Source organism: Phocoena sinus, chromosome 15 (genome assembly GCF_008692025.1).
Source record: "Phocoena sinus isolate mPhoSin1 chromosome 15, mPhoSin1.pri, whole genome shotgun sequence".
In the NCBI taxonomy this organism is placed as follows: Eukaryota; Metazoa; Chordata; class Mammalia; order Artiodactyla; family Phocoenidae; genus Phocoena; species Phocoena sinus.
The window spans coordinates 87,103,709-87,122,203 of record NC_045777.1 but is presented as its reverse complement, the minus strand read 5'-3'; the positions used below and the strand labels follow the sequence as shown (position 1 = coordinate 87,122,203).

The 18,495-nt window shown below is 60.2% G+C and overlaps 1 protein-coding gene across 2 annotated transcripts in view; it reads left to right on the top strand.

Moving 5' to 3' along the window:
* ELFN1 (extracellular leucine rich repeat and fibronectin type III domain containing 1) overlaps positions 1 to 18,495 on the top strand; it is a 68,568-nt gene that overhangs the window by 45,393 nt on the left and 4,680 nt on the right. The window lies entirely within an intron of this gene.

The window sequence follows — 18,495 nt, the reverse complement described above, 5'->3', positions numbered from 1 at the left end:
TCTCCCTGCACGTGCCAGCCTTGTCCCCCACCTGCCCCTGCCCCTCTTTAGTGTGTTCTGAGCCCTTGCGGCCTGGGCTGGTTCTAGCACAGGTGATACTCGCCTGATACACACGGAGGAGACCTCTGGGACATGCCCTGATCCCAGCTCATCGGTGAAATCGGGACCCCGACAATTACAGCGCCCTGTGACTTCAGAGGTTCCCACGTGCCCGGGACTCAGTGCCCCGGATCACACCTTCTGTTCTGAAACATCCTCTTCTCTGCTCTTGGCATCTGAGCCCTCCTGCCTCTGGACACACTTCCCTCTCAGGTGTCCCTAAGTGTGGGTCCTCCTGAAGTCCCTGCCCACGCTTTCTTCTCCTGCTGTGCCCTTTCCCTGCCCGGCCTCAGCCACACCGTGCGGGCAGCGCCTGGACCATCTCCCCTCACTGCCTGGTCTTCTCTGCCCAGCCCAGGCCTTGGGCATCCTGGCATCTCCCCTTATCCTCCGTCACAGGCACCCCAAGCTCGGCATGGCTCTGACTGTACCAACTCATCGTCACTCACTGCCCCTGGTCTCCCACCACCCAGTAAATCTCCAGGTGACATTGGTCTGACCTCCTAAGTACCCCGTTTCTCTCTCTCTCTTGAATCTTTTATTGGAGCGTAACAGACAGAAAAGTGCAGGAGTCACAAGTACGTTTAGCTCAATAAACTTTTATGAACCGGACACACTCGTGTCCCTGGGACCAAGATCAAGGGCATCACCAGCCCCCCGAGGCCCTCCTCGTGTCCCCTTCCGTCCACCACCCCAAGGGTGACCACTAGCCTTCCTGTAACCACTCTGCCATTTTGGAACTCTGTAAATTGTTCATTCAAGCCTTGTGTTTGTGACATGTATCACATTAAGCGTCCTTAGGGCTCGCCCGTCCTGTCGCTGTGTCATGACTGTCCCACGGTGTGGATGTGCCATGGTGTGCTGTCTGGGCTCCTGTTGACGGGCAGCGGGTAGTGTCCAGCTGGGCCTATTACAAATAGTGCTGCTGTGAGCACCCGAGTTTCCCTGCGCACGCGTGTGTGCGTTTCCGCCGGGTACTGTCTGTGTCTCGTGGCTGCCTCCCCTCATCTCTCCGTTTCCTTCCGCGAGCCAGCCCAGAACCCCGTCCTCCCTCCTTCATGACTGTTGCAGCTTCCTCTCTATTACCCTGCACACCCACTGTTTCCTGCAGTAGTTCATTCTCCGTCAACAGCCAGGGTAATCCTTTCTCCTCTCTACTGAAACTTCGTGGCTCCCCCAGTGCCCCGGGCTGAGATCAGAGCTCCCAGCAGGTCTGCCCCAGCGCGTTCCTTTTCACACCCACCGACCCCACCTTCCAAGTTCCAGCTCTTCTGGCCTCTGTACTTCCTCATAGGCCCCGCCCGTCTTTTCACCTATGGCCTTTGCATAGCCAAGCTCTCTCTCAGGTCTCTGGGAACACGGGCCGAGACCTGGACCCCTGGACGGATCCCCCTGTGCCAGCTCCCCGCAGCGCTGTCTCACGATTACATGTCATTCGTGCCAGCTGGAGCTCTGTCTCCCCCACCAGACCGGCAATTCCCAAGGCATCGGCCCTTGCTGGCCTCTGCATCCCTGTTGGCCCAGCATCTGACACGTGGGGGGGACTTGCTCGCCATTTGTCTGTGTGAGGTGGGCGGGCAGCGTGGGAGCCAGGGGTCCCCGTTTTGCAGGGGAGAATCAGGGGCTCAGGGCCCCCGGGCCTCTGGAACAGGAGCCGTGTGGACGTGCTGTTCACACTGAGTCCGTGGGGAGCTGCTTCCTGGGGCCCCTGGCAGATCTGTGCCGTCATCATGAAAACCAGAGACACAGCAGGGCCCGAGGACTCGTTTCAAATGGGGTGACGGGGGTGGTGACGAGCACTGAGACCAGGAATAGGAACAGGTCCCTGGGGGGGGTGTGTGTGGCACCTGCCCTGGCCTCCTCTCTTTCAGCCCCGAGACAGCATCCCGGCACGTCTCCCACCGTGAGCTCCGTGTGGCCTGGAGCTGTCCCAAGGAGACGCCTCTCCTCTCCAGCCCCACTCCCACCCCGGTTCCCTCATCACGAGGGAGCCCAGGTTCTCGCTGGGACGCAGCCCTGGGACCACCACCCACCCCCTCTGCTGGGAAGAGGAGGGTGGAAGCAGCCAGGGGTCGTCCCAAGCCTCCAGCCGGGGCCCCGGGAGTCCCTCGCCCACCTTTGATTTTCTCAAGGCCCGTCCAGCCTCCAGAAAGGGGGCGGCGGGCCCACCCCCCCAACCAGTGTCGGCCCCCAGCCCCGGTGCAGCAGAGAGCACCCCGAGGCCGTGTGCTGGGGAAGGACCCGGGCAGCCACCTTCACCGACCCAGTCGGACCCGGTGGGGCAGGTGAGGCCCAGACAAGCCCCCTGCCTGGCGTCATGAGCAGGAATGTGGCCAGTGCAGCCCGAGGTCCTGGAAGGCCCTTCCTGCTTCGGGCTTCATGGGCCCTGAGACCACCTCTCCCTTCCTGGACTGGATCCCCTCCTCCCCTGAGCGCCCCCATCTTTGTACTTGGGCCCCCCCTTTCCACAGACCCGGCTGTTACGATGACTTTTTATTTTATAACGTAAGACAATCCTTACGTTATTGTTGGAAGTACTGATGACGCTGAGACTTAGCTCAGACCTCTCGTACTCAGACGGTCCAGTGGGCAGCCCACGCCGTCCGCCTGGTCCAGGTCCCAGCCTGGCCAACCCACTGACGTGCTCCCTTGCCCTTGTGGTGTCTCAGTTTCCTCGTCTGTCAAATAAGACCCGTCATCGTGTTGCTTTGTGTTGAATAGCGTTTAAATACGTGCCTCAGCGCTTGTAAAATCAAACATTTGATGACAGTTATCTGGCGTGATTATAACTAATTCTCTCAGCCCTGTGGGCTTTCTGATGAGGAAGCAGTGACACAGACATTTAGCAGCGTGCCCAAGGCCCTCATCTGGCGAGTGGCAACTCGTCTGCAGAGCCAGCTCTCAGCCCCTCCGCTCTGGCACCCTGTTTGTGGGGGAAGCGCAGGCAGAAGGGAACCAGCTCCAGTGTTAATTCACTTGCACGACCTCCTCCTGGACTCCCAGCCCCGGGGCTGCTGCACGGCCCTGATGTCCTGGCGCGGGGTTGGGGTGGAGGTACAGAGGAGCCCCCTGGAGAAGGGCTCAGGACAGCCAGGCCCTCGTCCTGGGTCTGCTGTGACCTTGCTGTGTGACCCGGGGAAAAATTCCTTGCCCTCTCTGGGCTTGTGAGTACAGGCCCTTAGAGGGCAGAGGCCAGAGCTGGAAGGTTCTCTTGATGTGATTCCTCAAGCTCGCTGGGACGGCACAACGAGGGCGGGCGCCTTGCTGGACGGTTCACCCTGTTTGCCCTGCCTCGCTGGCGGGGTTCCTGGCACGTAGGAACCATTAAGTTCTTTGTCGACTGGGTGGGAGAGGCAGGCGCGTCAGAGCTGTCGGCTCGTGAGACAGGGATTCGGCCTCTCCCGGGAGCCGTTGCAGAGAGCATTACGCACCTGCCCAGGCTGCCAAGTTCAACCGTCACACGGTTCCTCAGCACCTGGTGGAGGCCGGGCCTGGCCGGAGGGACCCAGGGTGGACAAGGACCTCTGCAGGGGGTCACTAGCGTGGCTCTGTCCACTGGGGGTCGTGAAGCCTGTGATACAGAGAGGCCCCGGAAAGAAGGCAGGAAGGCTCGGGCTCCAGCCCGCCCTCCGTCCTCGCCGAACCCCCTCCCGTGGTCCTGACACCCCTCTCCTCTCTGGCCTCAGTGTTTCCATCTGTGCAGTGGGAGCCTTGCATCACACGTCCTTGAAGGCCCTTGGCCAGCAACTCTAGGGATCAAGTTCGGGGCTGGTACATGTCATCCTCTGCTCAATGGCTGTGAAACGGACAGCCTTCTGCCCCAGCCCTGGGACTGGCCGAGTTGGTCAACAGCCCGAGTGGCCTGGGCTTGGTCCTCGGGGCCTGGAAACAAAGCACAGACCAAACAGTGCCCCAGCTAGGCCAGTGGGGCCTCGAGACAGAAACCAGAGTCGGGTCCTGGGGGGCTGTGTTTTTAAAGCTCACAAGTGTTCTGGTGGTTTTCCTGGTTTAGGAATCACTGCTCTAGTCCACCCCCCTCCAGTGTGAGTGCCTGCTCTGATGCTACCTCTCTTTGCACACCTCTGGCGACGGGGAGCTCAGTCTCACACAGCAGCCCATTCCTTTTCAAAACATTTTAAAATCTCTTATAAAATATTAAGATGTCTCAAATATTGAAGAAATCTCTAATAAATATTTCACTAATTATAAAATATTTAATGCAGCCCGAGGTATGAAAAAGATACCACGAAAGCTCTCCCTACCCCAGTCACTGCCTGGGTCGTAGGGAAGCCCTGGAGGGGACAGAGGGCCGCGTTCAAGTGCCCCCACCTCCCCCTGCCCCGCCCGAAGCCTCTGTGTGCCCCCCTCGGACCCTATTCCCCCTTTTCCTTATAAATTTTTAATGGTGGTAAGATACACACAACATATAAGTTACCATCTAAGTGTGCAGGTCAGGAGCGCTCAGCGCATTGGCGCGCAGCCATCCCCACCGGCACCCCCAGGGCTCATCCTGTTCCCCTCCCCCTTAAAGCAAGTCCTTCACTGAGTTCTGTGATGATGACTCTGCCTTCTTCGCTTGCACCCTGTACGAGTCCCGCGTCCTGCACCGAGGCCCGGGTGGTGGGCGGCTGCGCGTGCGCGGCTCGGAGGCTCCCGTCCCTGCCGTGTAGCGCTCACCGGGCGCGTGCCGCGTGCTTTAGTCAGGTCTCTCGGAGGACCCCTCGGTTCGGTCGCGCACGTCCTCGGACCCGTCGCAGCTTCTCAGGAATTTGGGCTCACGGGCTACGTGCGTCTTTGCCTTCACGGTGCCGCCCCGGTTGCTTTTCAGCGAGGGCCGGCTGCCCAGGCTCGCATCAGCTGGCCCTGGGAGTCCTCCAGCGGGGGACAGTGGTCCCACGCGGTGTCCACACACAGGCTCCGCCCCTGTGCCCTACGCACGCCCTGTGGGGACGGAGCCAAACACCCCCGTTGCCTCCTGCCTCTCCTCGGACCCCCGGGTTTTGCGTGTGCGCTTCACCAAGGGTTCCAAGGGTCACTCGCCTTGGAACACTGATCTGTTGGCCCCATGACGCGTGGTCACACACACAGGCTCTGGGGCCAGACTGCCTGGGTTTGAACCCGGCCCCACCACTGAGTAGCCGTGGAAACTCAGGCAAGTTAATAGACATATCCGTGCCTCTTCTGTAAAATGGATAACAGTACTGACTTCACCAGATTGGTTTAAATACATAATGTGAACAAGACGTAAAGCTGTCAGAAGAGTGACGCATAGTAGGTGCTTTACGAGCGTGAGCTTTTATCTCCTGTGAGGTCTGGAACCCGACCCTCTGGAGCAGTGCCGATCAGCACCTCCTCTGTGCTACCTGAAATACCTCTGTTAAGTCGGCCTGAGTTACCTTCTCGGGCCGCTGCATTGACCTGTTAGCCTCCTCTTGCCTCTGTCTTTTCGCTCTGAGTGATGTGGAGCCATGCTTCTCTGTGACCTCCTTCCTGGCATGTTTTCGCCCCGCGTACTGCACTGAGGTGGATTTGACCCGTTACTCCAGCTGGAGGGAATGCTTGGGTCCTGCTCCCGGCCTCCGGCGTCTGTCCCCTTCCTGCAGGCTCTCAGACTTCGTCCAAACTGCTGCTCACCTTGAGAACCAGGTGAGGACAGAGCCACGGACCACCCAGACACCACTGGGGGCGTCCCTGGTCCTTTGAGTGACGTGGTCTGTGTCACTCTCAGTGCCCACCCACGGATGTCAGACTCTCCTCCGGGAGCCCTCTGGGATTAGGACCTGGGGGCAGCTGCCCCTGGCACCCCAACACCCGGCGGGCAGCAGAGGCCGGGCACCACGCTCAGGGGAGGTTGAGCCAGGGAATGGGGTGGCGACCTAGTGGTAGCCCTGGGGTGGTGACACCACGTGCCAGAGGGAGCCCGCCTTGCCTGAAATCCCGCCCACAGCCGCCCCCCAGGTCCCGGCACTGGCCGGGGGGACAGGCGGTGACCAGCGCGTGTGGCCTGCAAACCAGGAGCAGAGTCACAGACGCCCGGCAGACGGTGGCGGGGTGCGGCAGGACTCAGCTCGGCGAGGAAGGGCTGTCAGGAGGGAGGCCGCCCTCACACCCGCCTTGGGCCGATTCCCACCTCGTCAGTTACACGGAGCACTGACGGTCCTCCAGCTGCTCTGCCCGCTGTGGGGCGGGGCTTACACTCGTGTGCGACACGGTGTGCCTCTGCAGCACGGCGGGGGGGGGGGGCAGGTGGTAGACCCGTACCCGAGGGGTCAGAGCCTGGGGACACACACACACACACACACACACACACACACACACGGTCGCACTCAGCGACACACACACACCCAGCGGGTCTCGGGTTGTAACATGCTGGCCTCCAGGCCCCCACCTGCCAGGGGCTGACCCCTCCCAGCCCTGTGCCCCCCACCCCAGCAGCAGCCACCCCGCCTGCGGCCCTGGGATGGGGACCCGGGGCTGCCTCTGTCTCACAGGGGGTGGGGTGCCACCCCCGCCCCTCCCCCTTCACTCCCCGTGCCCTTCAGGTGGCAGCACATGCCCCGCGCGGCCTCGCTGCAGGACTACCCCACCCCACACGGTGGCCTCCGGGACCCCTGGGTCTCAGGGACCTGGGGTGGGGAGCTGCTGCAGAGGGGGCCCGCCGTCCAGGGGGATCTGCCAGTCACGTGTGTCCCCAGGAGGGTCCCCCAGCCCCCTCTTCTCCCGTCTCCTCCTGAGTACAGACCAGCGGGGGATGGGGGCTGAGGTCGTGTGTCCCACACCTAGAGAGGAGGCTGTCTGTCAGTGCAGGCTGGCTGGGGGGCGGGGATGTGAGCCCGTCACGCGGAGCAGCGAGGGGTCCTCAGGGTCGGCTGGGATGCCCCCACCTCAGCGGAGTCTCTGCTCTGCGGTGCATGTTCTGTGCAGTCTTACGAGGCCTCTGCTCTGGGGTGACTCACGCTTGTTGAACCGGGAGCTGTAGTCAGTGCTTTCCATGAGTCATTTTACAGATGAGGAGACTAAAGCCCAGAGCGGGTGAGCCACTTGCCCCGGGGCACACAGCACCAAGTGATGTGACTGAAGTCCACGGTCAGGTTAGGGCTGTGCGATCCCATCGTGTATTCTTCACACACATTCTGTGACCCATGGGGACAGCGACCTTGTCCTGTCCCTGGAAGTAGACACTCAGTAAACACTGAGTGAATGAATGAGTGAGTGAAAGAATGTGGGAAGAGGGTCGTTGCCACAGGGTTCAGGGCTGAGATGGGGGGGCGAGTCTCCAGGGCTGCCAGCCAAGGTCTCCCCACCACCTGCGCAAAGTGCGCAGCCTTGGTCTTCCTGCGGTAGCCGGAGATGATGGAGACAAGGCCTTTTATTCTGGTGGGGGGATCTCCTTAGGCTCAGGGCCAAGTAACTGGGGCTGAATCTTCCCTTTGCCTCCTTGGGACCTCCCAGCAGTGACCCAGTGACCTTCCAGCAGTCACCTCCCGTGCCACCCAGGCTGGCTGCCCAGCCCCTGAGGGGGGCTTCTGCTCACCTGCTCTTTCAGCTTGCTGCCCCCAGCCCCTTCCCGGGCTCTGCCTGGCTGGAGGCTCCGGCCACACCCGCTAATCATTACTGTCACCCCCTTGGACTTGAGAGGGCCGTGGGTGGGCCTCTGTCCTGTTTGCAGGGGACGGAGATGGGGGGCTGAGAGCCCTGGGTCTGGGCTCACCCAGATCCCAGGCGCCCTGGCCTCCACTTTCCGCCTCCCCAGCACCGTGTCGTGGGGAGAGGCTCACCTCAGAGCCCCAAGCAGGAGCCCCTACCCGCCGGCCCCACCCCCGCCCCCAGAGCATCTCGGTGACTAGCATGAGAGCAGCCTCTTCCAGACCAATCCCCTTCCTGGCGTTTTGGCTATAATTAATGTTTGGTGTGTTATGAGGTGGATTTTTTTATGGACTGAGAGGCGGGGATTTACAGAGCTGGCCGGGCGAGCAGAGGGGCAGCTGCAGGCAGCCCCCCGTCTGGGTCCAGCCCCATGTCCCCCGGGGAAAGATGCCGCCCCAACTCTCAGGCTCCCAGGCCTGGCCGCACCTTCTGACTTTGCTCAGACCCTCCCTGGTCCCTGTGCCCCTGGACCACAGCCCTCCCCGAGCTCGGGTGCCGGGAGGACCTGACACATGCGTTCTTCGTGCAAACCGGTGAGCACATGGGGTACAGTGACTGTTCCCACTTTCCAGAAGAGAGAGAAACGCTGGGTGATGTGCTGGCTCAGAAGCCGAGATCGGGGATCTGATGGCACCACGGGGTCCCGCCTCCTGTGAAGGGAGGGCCTGTGAAGGGAGGGGATGGAGGACACGCAGGCCCCCTCCCCCCAGCCCAGCCCAGCGTGTTCACAAACACCATCGCACTTCACTCTCCTGATGGCCCCGGGAGTGGCTGTCGATGGCTCCATTTGTCAGGAAAGTAAAACTGAGTCTCAGAGAAGGTAAGAAAGTTCCACAAAACGGCCCAGCAGGTGAGTAGCAGGCCAGGTCCCATGCCACTGCCCTGTGACTCAGACACTGACCGGCCTTCCCTGACCCCCCAAAACCAGACCCCCTTTCTGAACTCCCCGCCTCACTGCCGGCAGCACGGACGGGTCCTGCCGTGGGTTCTTGAAGATGCAAAGCTGGGCCCTCTGACAGATGGGGGTGGCAAGGCTTGGGGGGCGGGGCCCAGCCCTCCTTGTTCACTGGTGCTCAGCCCTGTGCCAGTTACTCCTGTTGCGTAAGGAACGACCCCAACCTCGGGGGCACAAGGGAGCCCGAGTTCGGCCCATGGCTTTGGGAGCAGGAGTTCGGGAAGGGCCCAGCTGCGTGGTTCACGTCAGCTCCGCACAGCTTCACACGCCCTGGGGGGGGGCTTCTTCCGTGGCTCGCCCTCCACGCCCCCACCTCCACCCCCGAGCCTGCAGCTTCTCCAGCACGTCGTGTTGGAAGCCGCTGGTTTTAGGTGGCAGCTCTTCCAAGAGACGGGAGATGGCTGCCAGGCTGGTTGAGGGCTGTGCCCTGGATGGACGCAGCTTCACGTCTGCCAGCGCTGCTGGCCAGAGCGGTGTCGGGGCCCCCAGCTTCCAGGGGTGCAGAGGGAGACCCCCCTCGTGGTGGAAGGGGGAGTCAGGTCCCGTCACAGGCGAGATGGGAGGGGAAGTTCTGGGAAAGCCATCTGCTGTAGCAGCCGTGGCCTCACCTCCCGTGTGAAGCGTGGTTTCCCCTCATTTACAGAGGGCGTTCTGAGAAGGTCTGTGTCTTTTACTCTCATCTGGGCCTAATGTGATGTCCATCTGTCCACACACAGATGACGCGGAACGGAAACCAGCAGGCCCTGTGAGGGTGGTGGTGCAATCCTAACGTCACCCGAGGGGGCTGGGGTCTCCCTCCGAGGCCCTGGGCAGCCCTTCCCGCATTTCCCTGTCCTCCTGGAGGCCAGTGCTGGAGTCACCAGATGACACCAGATGAGATGCCTGTCATAAGCTTTCCCAGCGGAGCTTCCTCTGCTGTTTACCCTGCTCTGAGCCGACCCTGACTCGTGTAAACCCGGAATGAGCAAAAGACAAGTCAGGGGTGACGCTTCACTTGATAAAACGGCCATGCACTTTACAAAGTGGTACATGGGATTTGTTGACACGGCTGTCCGGGGCACATCTGCCGTGGAGGCCCTGAGCTCGTAGAACCAGGAGGCCTCCATCAGAAGCAATCTGTCTGGAGGAAATCATCCCAGGTAGATGTGAGAAGGGCCCCAAGCCCCACCCAAACTGTGAAGATGGTCCAGGAAATGAAACCCCAGAGGGATCTCGCCCATGAATAGTGGATCCAAAATCTTCAATAAGACACAGACAAATTCAGTCCCACAAAATATTAGAGAATCTGCCATGATTATGTAGGATTTATTGAAAGAATTCAGTGATGGCTTAATAGTAGAGAAATCTATTAATACAATAACACATAGTATGAACAGCTCAGCCGTAATGCCGTGTTAATAAATGACAAAAGGCGTGTGATAAAATCCAACACCACTTTCTGATTTTAAAGTAACTGCTAAAAATAGAACTAGAAAGACACTTTCTTATCACAGTAAAGAATCTGTGTCTCAATTCAACAGCCAGTGTCATTCCAAATGAGGAGATTTTTAATGATTCCAATTCAAAAACTTCTATGCAAAAAACCCCAACAGTGCCCTTTATCTTTGTCCAGATATTCTGGACGTAGCAATAAGACACGAAACAGAATTAAACGGGAAACAAGAAAGAATTGTAATTATTTGCAGACAATGTGATTTGAGACCTCAGAAACCCAAAAGAACTGAGTGAAAAAATAATATGAGAACTTGGTGAAGGTACTGGGCTGCACAGAACATAGACATACACAAATCAATAGTTTTTATCTGTACCAGCAGCAGCTAGTTGGAGAACATAATGAAATAAACAGCCCCTAGTCACAATGGCAACGAAAAAAACCTCCATGGGCATCCTAGGAATGCATTTACAAGAAAAAAGTAGCATCATTGCGAGGCAGTCTGTAAAGTTTTCCTGAGAGATACCAAAGAAAACAAGAACAGTGAGATAAGCCGTGTTGGAATATTATAAAACCTGAAGGTTCTTCCGAAATTAACTTCTAGGTTCAGTGCGCTCCCGTCCGCACCTTGGTGGCGTGTTTTGAAGAGCGAGATAAAATCGTTCTAAAAGTTGACCTAGGAGAATGTGCAAAGGATGCCTTGCCTCCTAGATACGGAAGCATCTCACAGAGACAGTGGTTTATTTATTATTTTTTTTTATTGAAGTCTAGTTGATTTACGGTGTCGTGTTAGTTTCTGCTGTACAGCAAAGTGACTCGGTTATACGCATATACTTTTTCATATTCTTTTCCGTTATGGTTTATCACAGGATGTTGAATATAGTTCCCTGTGCTCTACAGTGGGACCTTGTTGTTTACCCATCCTGTATATACTAGTTTGCATCTGCTAATCCCAAAGTCCCACTCCCCCCCTTTCCCTTGGCAACCACAAGGCTGTTCTCTATGTCTGCGACGCTGTTTCTGTTTCATAGAAGTTCATTTGTGTCGTATTTTAGATTCCACATATAAGTGATATCATAGGGTATTTGTCTTTCTCTGATTTACTTCGCTTAGTATGACAATCTCTAGGTCCATCCGTGTTGCTGCAAATGGCATCATTTCATTCTTTTTTATGGCCGAGTAATATTCCATTGTATATATGTACCACGTCTTCTTTATCCACTCATCTGTCGATAGACATTCAGGTTGCTTCCGTGTCTTGGCTATTGTCAGCGGTGCTGCCGTGAACATAGGGGTGCGTGTATCTTTTCGAATTAAAGTTTTCGTCTTTTCTGGGTATATGCCCAGGAGTGGGACTGCTGTATCATATGGTAGATTCATTTTTAGTTTTTTTTAAGGGACCTCCATACTGTTCTCCATAGTGGCTGCACCAACTTACATTCCCACCCGCAGTGTAGGAGGGCTCCCTGTTGTCCACACTCTCCAGCGTTGGTTATTTGTAGACCTTTTAACGACGGGCAGTCTGGCCGGTGCTGCTTTGGTGTGTCCGGGACAGGGCGTGGTCAGTGGAATAGTCCCCAGACAGAGGCCTCCTTAGAGGGTGACCATGGAACAAGTTATCACCCAAATGGGAATAATTTGCAAGTGAAAGGGGATCTATTAATAATTACTCTGGGACAAGAGGCATAAATAGAGAGCATCCCAGGAAAATCGCGACACACGGTTGTCCTCCTTTACGGGTGATCGCCTGGGATCTGACTCTGGTGGGGAGAGACAGGGGGGTCTGGTCTTTGCAGTATGGGGTCACGGTGGGGCCAGCACGGGCAGCTTTGGGATTACCGAGGGGAGTCCCCGGCCCCAACCTGGAGTCTGAACAGAGAACGCTTGGCAGGGGGCGGTTGGGGTGATGGGCGGGATTAGGGTTCCAGGCGGAGGAAACAGCGTCTCAGAGAAAATGTAAGAAGTGCAAGTTAACCTTTGCCGTGTAGGACAAGGGGAGTAATGGTGAAGGCCAGGCAGGCACCATCGCCGGGCCTGGGTGGCCCGCTGGAGACGTGGGCTCATGGGGGGAACTGGGGAGCCGTGCGGGGTGGCAGGGGGGAGGAGGGGGACAGGCTTGACCAGCTGTGCCGTGTGGAAAGCACACTCCCGCCGGGGTGCGGGCCGGAGCATCGCAGGTCAGGTGCAGGGAGTGGATTCTTCGGCAGAAGGTGTGAGGACGATTGGGTGCCTGTTCCAGGGGCTTTGGGGGGCATCGATTTTTATCTTTCTTTACAGCCGAGAAATACTTTCCGGGTGGATTGCAAGTTAAATGTAAAGATGCAGATAGAGGCAGACGTGTGGTCTCAGGACAGCTCGGCATCCCCAGGCTGTGTGTGCGTGCGTGTGCGTGCGTGTGTGTGTGATTTGTATGTGATGACACACAAATTAACAGGCGCCTGTGGCCCAGGCCTGGCCGTGGTGCTGGCCTCGCCTCCGGAAGCTGCAGGACAGGGCGTGAGCTGAGGCCACGCAGTGCACACTTTTGTTCGTACAGCCTAGCCGGACCCGGCGAGGCTTGTTGATCCCGGGAACACGGGGGCCTGGAGGCAGCGGCCTCTGACAGGTTCCGTGGGGCGAATGCTTGGCATGTGAGGGATGGGTGGTGGAGGGGAGCCTCCTGGAAGGACAGGGCCTCTTGGGACCTGACGGTACCAGCCGTGGACTCGGGGACGACGTACACTCCGAATGCCTGGCTGCGCGAGAGGGCCCTGGGCGTGGGAAGGCGTCGCTGGGTGGTCAGAACCCCCGGTGTGATGACAGCTCTCCCGTTTCCCACGTGGAAACGCCCCGTTGCTGAGGGCACCGTGCCGAGGTGCCCCCCCCCCCCCCCCCCCCCCCCCGACCACAGGGCACCGTAAGCCGTGCGTGGCGCGCCGAGGCGCAGCCTGCAGCCCGGCCGGCCTGGGCACCGCCGACGTGTCCTGCGTTGTGGAGACTTCTCCGACTGACTTTGCTTGGTGCTTTATCTCCCTTATTAATTTAGCGTTTGAGGGCTAATTGCTCGTTTATAACCTCCACTCCAAAACCGTGCCCCAAATCTTTAATACAATTAATTAATCGTGGCCAGGAAGTATGCTTTGATTAAATAACCGTGGCAACGGGACGTGATGCAGGGCGCACGTGTACAGAGGCCTGACCCCGTGAAGGGGGTGGGAAGCGGTCACCGGGCCCTGTGAGTGTCTGGGGAGGTGGAGGACAGAGACGGACCCGTGCCTCGGTCTCCCCTAAGGTCCCTTCCAGAGCCCTGCGCTGCCGCCCTGCCCTCCTTCCAGGCTGGGATCAGAGCTCAGGGTGGGGACGGACCCGAGCTCGGGGTTGCCCAGAAAGGGCTCTTGGTTGTCAGCGTTCTACCGGGAGGAGCAGATCCAGCAAGTCTCTGCTTTCAGTCTCAGACCAGCCCTCCCTCAAAACAGGTGGAGGTTCGGGTCAGACTAAAGATAGAACTCCCTAGCTGCAGGGGCTCTGAGGGTGTGATGGGGAACAGTGCCAGGCGTCCACAGCGTGGGGTGGACCCATGTTCCTCGAGAGGGTCTCTCGTCATCCCTCCTCCCCGGAGGCCGGCCAGCCACCCTCACCCTCACCCTCGTGTCCCTGCGAGCAACCGAGCAGGAAGCCACTGCAAAGTGATTTTTCTCTCCAACGATGCTGTACATCATGTTTTTTAATTTAAAAAGATGCCCAGTGGAAGCACAGCAGACCATTAAATGTTTGGGTCCCTAATTAACTCCAGAGCAGCCTGGAGCCTCGGGCCTGGGGGGAGGAGGGATGCAGCGGATGGCATGGCATCTTCCCAGGAGACAGACCCCAGCCCCAGAGCCCTTCCTGCGCCACCGCTGGATCAGGCGCCCCCGCCCCCTCCCGGGGCCTTTTTAACAAGCAGATGCTGTGGTCCTCTGACCTCACTTTGGGAAAACCGTGTTTCTGGCCGTGCAAATGCTTTTCCCTCTCTGGGCCTCTGTTTCCGCAGCCGGCTTGTTGGGTAACGCCGATACCTGCCTCCCCAGACATGGGAGAAGAGGGCCAGTGTACAGTAGGCGCTCAATACATGGGGAATCCCGGAGGATGTGCTCGTCACAGCCTCTGGATGGGCAGGGTGAGGGCCCTGAGGCCCAGTGGGGTCCCGTGGACCCACCCAAGGTCAACTGGCAGGAGTGTCAGGCACTCAGCCCCTTTCTGGGCCCCGTCCTTCGACCTTTGCCGACACCGTCCGCATCCTTGCGGGGTGGGGGGCCGGGGTGCAGGAGTTGGTCCCTCCACCTCATGTCCTCCCAGAGGACAAGGCTGGGGCCAGCTGAGGTCAGGGGTTTGCCAGACCCGACCCCGTGGCCAAGTCCTGAGGGTCCAGCCCCGCTGAGTCAGCGCTGCTGGACCACCTGCCATGCGAGCCCGTGCCAGCCTCCTTGGACACACAGGGAGGGAGCGGGCGGGCAGTGGGGCAGGTTCTAGGTGGGTGCTGAGCCCGGGACGGCCCCCATGGGGCCCCCGTATGCGCCCCGGAGTGGGCGGCTTGCTGACGTAAAACCCAGAGTGCGTCCAGTGGCCTGCTGCCCGCCCCCCCCCCCCCCCCCCCCCCGCCCAAGTGCCTAGAATTCCTCCCCTATCCACGAGGCGAGGGGCACAGGTGCAGCAGGATACAAGGGCCTACAGAGCACCCCCGTACTAGGCAACACACTGGAGGCCTCCATAATCTGGCCATGTCAGCCTCACTGTAACCCTTGGGGGACCTACCATTTGACAGGGGAGGAAACAGGCTCAGAGAGGGTGAGTGACTGGCCCAAGGCCACAGAGCCAAAGCACGGCTGAGCCAGCATTCTCATCCTGGCCCAGGAACCCGAAGCCCGAGATGGTTCTGTGCCTCTTTCAGGGGGGCAGCCCGCTCCCACACTTGGTCTGGCTGGTTGGGGTCATCCGCCTGCCTCGTGGCCTGGCCTGCCTGAGGTGCCCGTCATGACCCGTGGGCTCTGCAGTAGAGCCAGGCTATAGAGTCAGACAGACGTTAGCAGTGAACACGATCTGTTGCCAAAACGTTGGAACGGCAAAAAGTTATCCATCTCTAACTTTCCACCAATCTCCTTGCCTCCCCCGAGCCCCTGGCCCTCGGCCTGAGCGTCCGTCTGGAGGTGGAAAGTCCTGTCCATCAGCAACATCCTCAGAGCAGCCCCGGCCTCTTGTCTGGGCTTGGCGAGCGGGGAGAGGAACAGTCTTTTTAGACGGATGCGCTCCTTTCCCACATGGCCGTGGTGATTATGCATGCAAATCTGGTCGTAAGGAGTCTAAAAGCCTGGAACCACCATCTTTTTTCATTTCGTTATCGGCGACCTGAGCTCTGGAGTTGATGCGACAGAACGATCTCGGTGCCAGCCTCACACGTGCTGACCCCATCGTATGTCCTCTCGGTGACAGAGGTGGCTGTTGAGACAGCGGCCGAGTAGCCCCGGTGGGCTTCCCACCTGTAGTCTTGGGACCTCACAGGTCCCTTCACTCGCGGGGCCTCACTCACCTGGGCCCGGAGGGCCCGGGTGGGTGTCCCTGTCCCCTCACCTTGTGGGACTGCCATGAGGGTAAGGATGTGATGGCTCTGAAAGTGACTTCTTGTTGTGCTCGGGGCTCCGTCCACCTGGGTGAGGGGCGCAGGGGGCACAGAGCCCCTGGGCGTGCGTTCGGGGGGGGGGGGGGGGTGTTGGCAGAGTGAGGACGTCGGACACACATTGCTGGTCCTATCGGGCGTGTTGGGATTTGCAGACCAGAGGCAGCCCGGGCAGCCCGAGGCCCTCCAGGGTAGTGACAGCTCCCCCTGGCCCGACAAAAAAATGCAAAGGAAGGTGATGTTTGTGAGAAAGCAGCGGCCCTCGGGAAGGAGGCACTTCTACCCTGTTTCTGCAGATGAGAAAACGGAGCAGACGTTCCCCGCTGAGCTGCTCCCACGTGCCAGGCGCTGGTCCGGGCCTGGGATATCACAGCAGAGAACAGGACACGGCTCCTGCTCTGGAGTTACATCCCAGCGGGGAGAGGATCTTTATTCCAGAAGTGAAAGAAAAAATAAACAAGGGAACCATCGGGGAGATGAGTGCTGGGCAGAGATGGGAACTGGGTGACGGGGCCGGGAGCACAAGCGCAGATGGGGAGGCCGCCGGCTCCGGGATTCGGGGGAGAGGAAGGGGCCTCTTCTGATCGGACAGCCGGAGGACGAGCTCTCCAGGCGGGAACAGGGGTGCTGCGGCCCGGTGGCTGGAGGGAAGGGGGTGGGTGCAGGGAGGTGGGGTGAGAACGGGCAGCGGCGGCGGGTGGGGCAGGGCCTTGCAGGTCCCTGTGGGGACCCTGGGTTTTGCTCCCCGTGTGGGAGGAAAGGATGGCTGTGGGCGGGACAGTGGGATCCCGTGAGGGCTCTCCAGGTCCCTCTGGCTGTGCGGGCGCGTGGATCGTGGGTGCCACAAGGTTGGAGCGATGGCCTTTGTCCCACGAAGGATGGGGACAACTTGGCCCGGGGTGGCCACGGTGGGCGTGGCGGGAGGCGAAGGTCCCGGTTTGGAGGTGGAGCGGACACTGTTGCTGCGGGACTGGGTTTGGGGTGGGGAGAGAGGGGACTCGAAGATGACTCGCCGGTTTGGGGAACATGGTGGAGGAGGCCTGCACACTTCGAGGGGGAAGCGGCTGCGTCTGTGAGTCTGGGGTCCAGGGCATCAAGGTTGGCGAGGTGGGTGGGCGGGCGGGGTGGGGCAGGCGCATGGAGAGAGCACTGCAGCCAAGGGAGGGGTGACAGCACCGCGGGGAAGGGAGGGCAGAGCCTGGCCACGGGGACAGTGAGAGGTCAGGGCGAGGGAGGTGGGGCGGCAGAGGGGCCAGCAGCTAGCGGAGGAGCCCAGGGCGGGAGAGCGTAGCGGCTCAGAGACCCAGAGCAGGAAGTGCTCCAGGAAGGGGCGGCCGGTTACCTGGGCCAAGGGCTGCCTGGAGGCTGCAAAAGGTACAAAGAGGAGTGTTCCCTTTGGAGCGGGCAGGACAGAGGTCACGGGTAACCTCGATGGGAGGCGGCTCGGGCTGTGGGGGATGGATGCTGCCCTGGAGGGGCGGGGGCGGGGATGGAACCACGGCATCGCGGGGGGTGAAGGGAGAGGGGCGTGGCCTGAGGGTGCTCAGGTCAAGCTGCTGTCTTTATGGAAGGTTCTAGACCTGTGTGTTCAATACCACTCGCCCCACTGCTTGTGCCCAGTAGCTGCCCTGTTGGACAGCACACACATAGGCCATCTGGACTATCGCGGAGGCCGCGGGTGGGGACGATGCAGGAGCGGGGAGCAGACATCGGCTGTGCCGAGGGCCGCAGGGACACGGGGGCCCCCTGAAGGTGGCCTCCACCCCTGCATCTCTCTGAAGCATGGGGCCCGGGGACCAGCGAGGGCGGGATGAGGGACCAGGGCCCTGCGGCTCCACCTGTACTGGGACCCTGAGTCTGGGGTGCTGGCAGGTTGGGGGACAGGTCTCTGCGCCCTGCCCCCAGCACACGCGCTCTGCAGGCGTCCCGGAAACAGCTGTGCGGCCAGAGGCTTGCTGTGCGCGGGGTGGGGGCAGGGGTGTAGGAGTGAACGAGGGGTGGACGGGCTGGCTCACTGTGACCTTCGGGGAGGCCCTCTGGGCCTCAGTTTCCCCTGTGTGATGTGAGGTGTGCAACAGAACTCTGGGGCCCTTGCCAGGCTGAGGTGGGGGGGGGCTCTAGAAGGGGCGGAGGCTATGCTGGCTGGGGGACAGCCACCAGGGTGGCACCCACACTCCTAGCTGATGCTCCTGCCTGCGGCCGGGCGGGTAGGGAGGGCTGTGTCCCTGCGGGCCTGGCTCCCGCCCGGCCCGGGCTCCAGGGCCAGGCGTGAGGCACAGAGCTGAAGGCGGGCCGGCCCAACAGGAGCCCCGGGACCTGTCCCTGCCCTCCTCCATCCTTCATTGTGAGGGCCGGCCCGATGGAGGAGGCCCCCTGATGGGGGCGTGGGGAGAGGCAAGGCTGGGCTCCAGAGGCACCTGCCGCTCACAGGTGCCAGCCCCGAGCGCAGTTCCTAGACTGTCACGCCGGGGGGAGGGCCGCGGCGCCAGCAGGGCGGCGGTGGGGAGGGGGCGTGGCAGGCCTGGCTGGACCGCAGGGGCCCGCACACCCTCGGGCGGAGCCACGTCCATCTGAGGGCACACGGGCAAGTGTGGAACATACCTCTGCCCTGTGTGTGTGTGCACACGGCTCTCCAGCCACCTGGTGCCCAGGTGCCCTGGGCGTGGGGCAGCGAGAGGCTGGGCCAGCCCTGGGGCCCGTCTTCCCCAACCCACGCCTGCCTGTGGTAAGGGT